General features: G+C 40.3%; 1 long non-coding RNA gene across 5 annotated transcripts; it reads left to right on the top strand.

Annotated features, from left to right (window-relative positions):
* The first annotated feature begins 410 nt into the window (after positions 1–410).
* On the top strand, positions 411–8,337 carry LOC120609323 (uncharacterized). 5 transcript variants are annotated; one of them, XR_005654737.1, is made up of 6 exons: positions 411–718; positions 1,032–1,271; positions 4,304–4,389; positions 5,130–5,296; positions 7,661–7,811; positions 7,979–8,337. It is a non-coding gene; the product is annotated as an uncharacterized LOC120609323 (long non-coding RNA). The 5 variants fall into 5 exon arrangements; XR_005654740.1 differs by having other exon boundaries at positions 411–518; positions 7,661–8,337; XR_005654736.1 differs by having other exon boundaries at positions 7,661–8,337.
* Positions 8,338–8,830: the final 493 nt, after the last annotated feature.

The raw sequence follows: 8,830 nt of genomic DNA, 5'->3' as shown, positions 1-8,830 counted from the left end.
AATATAGTCACGTAGTTTTAAATTTTAAAAACACAAATGGCCCCGCTACAGTCTACTTTCTAGCCAATTTATTTTCTTCTCCAGAGGCAAACAATAATACCAGCATTTTGGTATTCTTCCAGAGATATTGTGTACCTATACAAGCAAATACATTAAAATTTTTTTGACAAAAATGATAAAATTTTATACACTCTTCTGCAATTCGCTTTTTTAGTTTAATGAAATTTCTTGCAGAATATTCCGTATCAGTATATCAGAGTTCTGGTATTCATAGTTACTTATTTTGGTAGTACATGATTGGTCCATAGTTGATTTAACCAATCCCCATTGTGGTGCAAATCTAGGCGTTTCTAATTTTTTGCTATTCCAAACAGTGAATAGTTTCTAATATGTGTCATTTCCCACATCTATATACTCACAGGACAAAGTCTCAGATGTGGAGTTCTCTAACTATGGTTTCAATAGTTTTCAACACAGGCAAACCTAACCCAATACTGCTGAGTAGACATTGGAAATAAGTAAGACCTCTAATTTGGCAAGTTAGCCAGAATATTGACAATACATATCCCACTCATAAAGCATTGTGTCACACTTTTTTTGTGTGTGTTAAAGTGGGAAAACTGTTAAATGAACCCCAAGAAAATGACGTTCATTTTCAAAGAGCAACCTTTGTGGCAGAGGTCTAGTCAGTCCCTAAGACATAACTACCGGACTATAAGTGAGTTTTCTTTAAATAATTCCGTAATTGAGTTTTCTTTAAATAATACATTTTTCCAAATGTAATTTTCCCATGTTTCTACATAGAATATCTTTTCTGTACTGTAACGACTAAAGAACCTTATCAGGTTAACCACAGAAAGTAATATTACCATCATACAATAGATGAAGAAGCAGAGGAATAGAGGCAAAGTGAAGTTTCAGTTCATTTGATGTCACTTCAGCAAGTTATAGAGGAAGAGTCTAGATTACGATCCAGATCAATAATCTAATCTTCTACTCTTCCCACTAATCTACATTGTTCTTTTCTTTAGTTCTCGAAAATAAATGAACTGTCCCTGAATCTACTGTGTCCAGGAGAGGTCTCAGTTTGTGGACAGCCAATGACTGCCTCACTATTCAGAACTTGACTTGATGCTCCATAGATGTTGAAGATGAACAGAGATGATCTATCAGGCGTAAAACATATCTTCAAACAAGGGAGATCCAGGAAAGCTGATGTCTTACACGCTTGCTTACAACTTCATGTGGCTCACACACCAAGATGAAAACAGGTAAGTTTGAGACCGTTTTATACTGCTACCCAGGAAGAACCAGAGGGGAATGAATTTTGAAAAATGGGGAACACTTTTTCATATTGTATACAAAAAAATGCTATAAGCTATTTAAAATTCCTCCCATGCAATGCGACTCAGGGTGGCAAAGAATAGAACAAGAAAGAACCCCAACATTGGATACAGAGAAGCCATTGTGGGGACACCAGACAATAAGCATTGTACCAATGAGAGCGACTCTGGCTATATATGCAATCAATAAGAAATTTATTCAAAGTCTAAACTAGTAGACAGAGAAACCAAGGATTCTTCAAAGCTAGATCTAGGAATGAGTCTGTTTTGAGTGTTCTAGCAAACTATCCTCAAATCTCACTGGAGTAATGCAGTAAAGGTTTATTTTTCATGTGTATCACGATCAGGTGGAGATTGTATGGGGGCAAAGCAAGAGAGCTAAGGGGTGCTGTGCTATGCTCCATGTGGTCATAGAAGTGGTGTTTATCACCTCTGTCCACATTCCACTGGCCAAGGCTCAGTGAATGGTTCCCACTGCTCCCGAGGTTGGGAAATGAGTTTTACTCTGTGCTCAGGAGAAAGAGAAGGATTTAGGTGGACACACAGCAGTCACTCTGCTCCAACAACATAACCAGGTTCAAAACTTAAATGGTAAGGGACGCAGCAAACATAGGAAAACTGGGACAATGAAAGGAAAAAAGATCTGAACAGGATTGGATAGAGACATTCAGCTATAGACAAGTCTTCAGTAAAAAGGATGTGAAAATTGATTCCAGAACTACGGTATTATTCATGGCTTGTGGGAAAGAAATGTGTTAGGGTTAGCTGTGTAACCAACTGTACATAATTCTCATTTCATAGTTGGAATCAATCATTCTCAGTTGGCCTTTTTCTGTCTTTATAAAGTCATGGGTTAAAGAACTCTATTGTTATTTCTAACTTGAGGTGTGCGGGTGGCAAGAGTCTTTCTGACAACTGAGGTCAAGATTCTTGGTCCAGGGGTACAGAGCAAGAAGGGGTTCACCTTAAGGATGGCTACCCTAGGCAAGCTTATTCCTGTCTGTTGTGCTACACATTTTACTTTTATTCTGGAAAAACTAGCGAGTGAGCAAGCGTCGACCTTGGGGTTTCTGGCAGGGTTATTTTGAAATCATGCAGCATGACAAATCTCAGGGAAGTTAAAAAAACAAACAATCATAACTAAGGCAGCCCAGCTATTTTAGAAAAAGCAGAGCTTCATTACAAACACAAATTCCTACGAGCTTGGAAACCACCCTACTCCAAAATGAACATCCCTTTGACAGCTGTAATCTTTAAAAACACAGCTAAGCTCTATTTTTTGAAGTATAAGCCTTCTCAACCTCAGAAATGTGAGTGTCTTTATGGGAGGGCCGATGAGGGTGGGTTTGTGAAGCTATGTCTATGTTAGAGTGTGTATCTGGGTTATTATAGGTATTCGTGTTGCTCTGAGAGAGAGAGACAGAGAGAGAGAGACAGAGAGAGAGTCTGTGTGTGTGTGTAAAATTCAGAGTAGGACAGAGGAAAGCAACTCAAGTGGATCCATGTTTTACCTTACATTAAATGAAACTCTAGTTAATTGGCTGAAGAGAAATGGGATCCCACAAGTAACTGACATCAGGACCATTAAGAACCTCCCAGAAGACCTAACCGTCACTGGCTATGTAATCACAAGCACCTGCAAAGCTCTGCCTTGCTAAGGAGAAAGCAAGGTGCACTTCCCAGCCAACATCTGCTGGAGGAAGAAAAGACAGGGATTCAACCCTGAGCAGAAGAGGGCTGTCATGCTCAGCTGCACTGTGTGTGAATCTGCCTGTCAGCCTGCGCTGAATCCTACAGCACTGTTTCAAGTCTTACGATTCGATTATCAAAGACCTATCGCCCCTACCTGTGTGTGTCCAGGAAGGCTCGGGTTTCTATAACAACAGGCCCATCCTCCTATAGTTTCCTTTCTCTGTGTGCAAGGAGACCACCTGCCAATCTATTCTGATTTAGCCTGGCCCTCAGCCTGGCCCCTCCAGACCTGCCATACCTGTTCCTACCCAGACACCAACACTGGGCATCAGTATTTCCCAAAAGTGGAAAGAGCAAAATGGAGACCCAGTAAATAAGCAAATAAAAGCAGAGCTTTTGTAAGCCATTCTAATCTTGGCACAGTTTGAATTTCTTTCACTGTTGCTTTATCTAGATTCTTTTAAGCTAGCAGCGAGAATAGGAAGTCAGCTGTCAATTGGCTTGCTATGATGTTTTCTCAATAATCTTTCTGAGCAGTGGAATTGAAGATTTTTTATTCTAGAAGGAGAAGCATGCTGCATTAATGGCAGTGATACCATTTTGTGGGGGTATCTTTCATTCGCAGGGTTTTTCTATAAAATTAGGGGAATAGAATAAGTGAGGTGTTCTGTGGGTTTGCTACAATCTGGATGAATAAGGTTTGAACAGTAGAAATAAAAAATTCTTAAGGATTGTGATTTTATTTTATATTGTGACAGGTTCACATTTGCAGTGGTTCTTGTACCCAGAAGAGCCTCGTGACTAATGTGTTCTCTGAAAGAGTTAACAGAACTGTCTATTCTAATGTGGAAGCTGAGCTCAGAGGCCTCAGGTTGCAGGAGCAATTGCCCTTTGCCTTTGTAGCTCCTGGTGTGAGCATCAGTCCTCAGGTAGATTCTGGGCTAGTTCCTTCTCTATCAATTGTGTTTGCTAAGAGCAGGTGACCTCACAAACTGTTTGAGCAACTTTTACTGCTGGGAATCATTCTCTTGGGAACCTCAGAAGCTGGCAAAATAAATCTTTGTACTTACTCTGTTTATATTCTGACAACACTGACTAGAAATCTTTGCTTTTAAAAGGAAAGGCTTTTCCCGAGCAAATGCAACTGACAGAATAGATTCCCATGTGTGGCTTTGAAGGTGTTAAAATAATAATAATTGCTTTCATTTGGAAAAGCTTTATATGTTCCAGAGTTCTCTTACGAGTTCCATTTCATTTGATATTTGCAGTTTCTGCATCAGGTAGGCAGGGTTGACCTTGACCGACATGCCTATCAGCAGCTCAATGGGATTAAATGGCTTGCCAATGTCACAAGGTGAGTAGTTGGCATGGACTGCAATGCAAACATTCTGACAAATAAGTTAGCAGGCTTTCTAGTCTACCATTCTACTAAACTTCTAAAATAATCCTGTGGATTTAAAAAATGTATAATGGTCACTCATGTGCAAGCCCTTGGAAAATTCACAGGCTGATGAAAGGGGTCTATTTTAGTGATACAAGGGAATATCAAGCTGCTGATTTAGAGGAAAAGCAGCCAATGCAAATAAGCATGATATATTCATATATTCATCCATTTGAAAGAAATCTGATGGCAGGAATTTGTTCCCAACAAAGCAGATTTTAAGATGTGCCAGCATCTGTACAAATGCATGTCATTCTTTGCAACCTCCATGCCCATAAGAGAACTACAGATTCCTTGAGCATGAACACAAGACAGAATCTTAGAGATAATTTTATACAGGGGAAGACAACAGAGTCAGAGAGCAGTGCCTTGCCCAAAGTCACACTGTTAATAGGTGTCAGAAGTAAGACAAAGCCCTAGACCTTCAGACACCACAGTCAGTTCAGTCATGCCTCTGAGCCCCTGAATGGTTCCAAGTCGTGAAAGCACCACTAAATTATGCTCAGTGCAGTACTTAGACCTTTAAGCAGAATTTAGAACAACAAAAGGCAGGACTCAAAGGCCTGTGGCTTGTTTAAAGTTGTTCTTCTGAAAGTGGGTCTCTCCAGAGTGCGGGATAACAGGAAACTAACTTCAGCTCTGCTTTTCCCTAGAGCCTCGGCGTTGGAGCGTGAAGCCAGAGTTGGCTGGTGCCCTGGTGTGGCATGATGGCGGAGACAAGATCTGCCTCTGGGCTCCCTATGTTTTCCATGTGGCTTTATTAATCAGCCAAGACACAGTGCAAGTCCCAGAAAGCCAAGCCAAAACAATCCTGACAATGGTACAAGGGGCTATGGTATTTATTCAGGGGCTTTCTCAGAAGGCTTTCCAAATATTCCATTGGGAGGTTTATTTTCAAACCTCGGTCTAAGACCAAACCACTTATAGTTATGTCAGTCTCTTTGCCCAAGGTGGCCCTGAGCTGCTTTCAGCAGGCTTCTAAAAGAATCATACAGACTAAGGACTTGGACTGTACCTCTGAAGGAATGGCCTGAGAGTAGGGTCAATAAGAAACTTTCCCTTATATATCTGTATCAGGAACTTAATCAGATAAAATCGTGTTGGGGGCTGCTCCCATGGAGCAGCAAATACTGTGTGTGCTGCTTGGACCCTTGCCTCAGGACCCAGGCGCATGCCCTCCCAGCTGCCCAGAGTGTTGCCTGCTGATGGCCTATAACTGAGTCCCTCCCCAGGGACTGCCCTTTGGTAAAGGTTGTTGCCTCACTCAAGATTACAACTCCTTCCCTCAGAATAGCCTGCATCTGATGACTGGTCAGTGTGGGGGTACAAAGGATTGGCCTCCTTGCTCAATGCAAGACATCTTTGCAGGGCCACCTCATCTCTGGAGTTACTTGGAGGGTTGGCTGGGACCTCTATGCTACTGCATCAAAGTACAATTTTACCCTCTGCCCAGGCCTGCTTTCCTCACCCCTGTACAGTGGTGTTCCCCAGAGCACTCCTGGTTAACCACATACATGAAAATCTACCCCAGAAGATCACTCCCCTTGCTCCCACCTTCTTTAGGGCCAGAATCTTGACTCTTGTCATCCAATGGATATCAACTTCTCTATGTCAAAATGCTTAGAAGTCTTTTTTTTTTTTAATCAAGATAGCTAAAGAAATAATTATTCATTTCCTATGACCGCTGTGACAAATTACAACAAATTTGGTGGGTCAGAAGCCCAAAATCAGTTTTACTGGGTCAAAATCAAGATGTTGGCAGAGCTGGGCTCCTTTTGGAGGCTCTAGAGAAGAATCCAGTTTCTTTCTTTTTCCAGCTTTTAGAACTGAATTCTTTGCATTTCTTGGCTAGCAGCCCCTTCCTCTACTGTCTAAGCCAGCTTCATCGCATCTTACTTCAGTGGTCACAGTGCCCGTCTTCCATGTCACATGTCCCTCTGCCTCTCTTTTATAAGGACACTGGTGATTGCACTGAGGACCCAACTGGATAATCCAAGATGATCTCCCTATCTCAAGAGCCTTCATTTAATCACACACTGGCAATCTCTTTTGCCACATAAGGCAACGTTCACAGATTCTGGAGATTAGGTGTGGATATATTTGCAGGCTGTTATTTAGCCTACTACAGAATCATATAGCAAACTCTGGGGGGCACACATTCTGCTTTCAATCTGTAATTTATGTTTACCTAAAAGTGAGGAGGCCTCCAGATTTTTTTTTTTTTTTTTTTATCCCAAGTAGCCTGGTCTCATCTGGGAAAACTACTTCTTGATTCAGGCCTTTATTATGAAACATTGGTAATTCTTACATCTGACTTGCTATTGCTAGAACTCATTCTTTGTCTCTCCTTTCTCTCTCTTTTTCTTCCTTTCTACCCCTCTAACTCACTAAATTCTGTGTCTGCAGTCACCCCGATGACTGTATTGTCTATGATGAATCACATTCTCTGGTATGCTGTAAACCTGGGGGTGGATGGGGAGGGGAGGAGAAGGGAGTAGTGGTTTAAGTCTAATTGGTGGATTTCTGTATCAGCTCCATAAAGTATCCTCTGTCAATAGCAATTTGGGATGATACCATATTACCCTTCAGCTAAGGGTTTAAATGGCACATACTCATTGACCAAAAATAAGGCCGATCTGAAATTCTATTGGTCCTAAAGAAACCCTATGCAACCTCATTTCTTCTCCTGCCCCCCCCAATTCTTTCAGCATATTGTTTCTACCTCTTTTATGAACTGTATGTCTTGATCTTCATATTTGTCTTCCCCACTAGGCTCTGACCTCCTTTTAAAAAAAAAAAAAAGACTTCTTTTTTAGCTAAAGCAATAGTTTCACAGAAGAGAGGAGGTGAAAAAATTCCTATATATCCCCTGCACACACAGCTCTATATTCCACACCCCCCCACCAGAGTGGTACATTTGTTATAATTGACGAACCTACATGACACATCATAATTGACCATAGCTTACATTAGGGTTCACTCTTGGCGTGCACATTCTGTGGGTTTGAATAAATGCATAATGACATTTAACCACCATGGTAGTATCACACGGAGTAGTTTCAGTGCCCTAAAAATCCTCTGTGTTCCATTGATTCATCCTCTCCCACTCCAGCCCTTGGCAACCACTTTCTTCATAGTGAGCTCCTTTTTTTCACTTTTCTATCCAAATAAACCAATTATCCAGGGTCGTCCTGGGAGAACATGGCCTCTGCAAAAGAACCCTGCTACCTGCAGTCTCTAAAACAGCCTGGAGTCTCAGTGGCCCCGGTCATGCCAGGCACCACCATCTAACGACATTTTGGCAGTCAGAAGGAACTTGTGACTGCCATCAGTAGGTATGACAGCCAAGCACGTGGCCCTGGGGGAAGCCCTTCACATGGGTTTTTTCTTGTCGCATTTATATTTAGCTCAAATGAAAAACTGCAGTTTGTTTTCCTTGGTGGCCGGTACCAAATGACAACCGAAAAGGATAAGGAATAATTCTTACCTTTCTCCCCTCTAGGATATGTAGTCTTTGAATTTGGGACCACATCTCTCTGACAACTAATTTCCCATACCTCGCCCATGGAATGTGCACAGAGGCTTATCGTATTGAATTGTATTGAAGAAGATTCAGACAGAAAATACTTGAATTCTGGTTCTCACCTTTTAAAAAATGTTTCTATATTTTAATTCTTAAAATTAAGGAATATTTCAAACACATAGAAAGGTACAGAAAATAAAACAGACAGCCATATGTCAGCTATCCAGATTAACGTTTTCTCGTATTTACTTTAGATCATTCATAACAACAAAAAGGTAAAACCAGCTAAAAACACATAGAGAAAGAGAGAGAGTTTTAATCCTTTGTGTCTTTTAAAAAAAAAACTAGTTTACTCTTTTCTTATACATTTGTAACTGTTCTGTATTTATTTTGAAGTTGTTATTTGAATTGCAAATATCTTCTCCCAAATTTTATCTAGCCTTTTAATTTTGTTTATGTTATCCTCTATTATGAAAAACTTTTTAAATTTAATGTAGTCAAATCGTAAATCTTTTTTAAGGTTTGTGAGTATTTGTTCTTTATTTAATAAATCTGTTCATTTTAATAAAAAAAATCTGTTCATAACTCTACATCCAAGATATTCTCCCATATTGTTTTCCAAAAATTCTAAATTTTTGCTCTTCACATTTAAATTTTTGTCCATCTGGAATTTACTTTTGCTTATATGGTGAAATAGAGATCTAATTTTATCTTCTTCCAAATAGAAAGTTAAATGTTTCAGTACCTTATAAGGATAGCCCAGCATTTCCCAGTGTTAGAGGTGTCATTTCTGTTAAATACAAATTCCCATATATGAGTGGGTCAGTCCCC

The sequence above is a fragment of the Pteropus medius genome, unplaced genomic scaffold (genome assembly GCF_902729225.1).
Source record: "Pteropus medius unplaced genomic scaffold, Ma_sr-lr_union100, whole genome shotgun sequence".
Taxonomy (NCBI): domain Eukaryota; kingdom Metazoa; phylum Chordata; class Mammalia; order Chiroptera; family Pteropodidae; genus Pteropus; species Pteropus medius.
This window is presented reverse-complemented; position numbering and strand designations above follow the sequence as displayed.